We start from the raw sequence: 979 nt of genomic DNA, 5'->3' as shown, positions 1-979 counted from the left end.
GAGAGACTGACAAGGAGAGAGACAGACAGACAGACAGACAAGGAGAGAGACAGAGACAAACAGAGACAGAGAGGAGACAGAATGGGAGACAGCCAGGCAAATATACCTGGTGAGAGGAGAGACATAAAAGAGGAGGCAGGTGGAACAGACAGATCAGCAGACATGAGGACAGACAGACAAACAGGAGGGCCCAAAAAGGAGGACAGTAAAGGGGGAGGGAGCAGTCGCCTTGGGGAAACAGTGGCGAGAGAAGAAAGAGGCCGGGACAGCCATAGAAGGCAAAAGTCGTCAACGGAGAGAGCTCGGGAGGCCGGGGTCTGGCCCGCCGAACTGCAGTCCCCCCACCCCAGCAGTGCAGCTGGCCGGAAATGCGCTCTCACCGGTCCCTAGCTACTTTTCTTTGAAGACCCCTAGCCAGGTGAATCGACTCAAAGAGCGAAGGGAGTGGAGGGGGCGGGTGCACAGGTGGGCGGAGGGCGCCAGGGCCCTGATCCCGCCCCCTCCCAGGTGAGCTCGAGCTTCTACTCCCACTCTCTCTCTGGGCCAGACCCCAGACCCCGGGGCCAGGTATTGTTTGGGGAAGCAGGGCCAGCAGCCACGCGCCCCGGCCGGGATCTCCCTCAGGTTGGGCTGGGGCGGAGGTGGGGGGGGGGGGGGGGGGGGGGGGGGGGGGGGAGGCCAATGCCATTGGCCCGCCGGGCTGGTAGCGATTGGGGGAGGCGAACCGAGGAAGGGAAACGGGGCTGTGTGGCGGTTGGTCAGAGGCGAGGCGCGTGCGGCCCACCCCCAGCACCCCCGGGGACTCGTGCGGCATCCGCTGCCTCCTGCGCCGCCGCCCGGACAGCCGCCTCCCTCCCTCCTTCCCCGCCTCCCTCTTAGGTCCCCGCCCCGCCCCGCGCGCGCCCAGCGCGTGGGGATGAAAAAGAGGGCCGGGAGGAGGACGCTTGGACAGCGCCCAAGCCCAAGGGGAGGGGAGGGG

The sequence above is a fragment of the Petaurus breviceps genome, unplaced genomic scaffold (assembly GCF_028583685.1).
Source record: "Petaurus breviceps papuanus isolate PSGF00001 unplaced genomic scaffold, PetGlider_PUasm1.0 89794, whole genome shotgun sequence".
Taxonomy (NCBI): domain Eukaryota; kingdom Metazoa; phylum Chordata; class Mammalia; order Diprotodontia; family Petauridae; genus Petaurus; species Petaurus breviceps.
Note: the sequence above shows the minus strand (reverse complement) of the source record.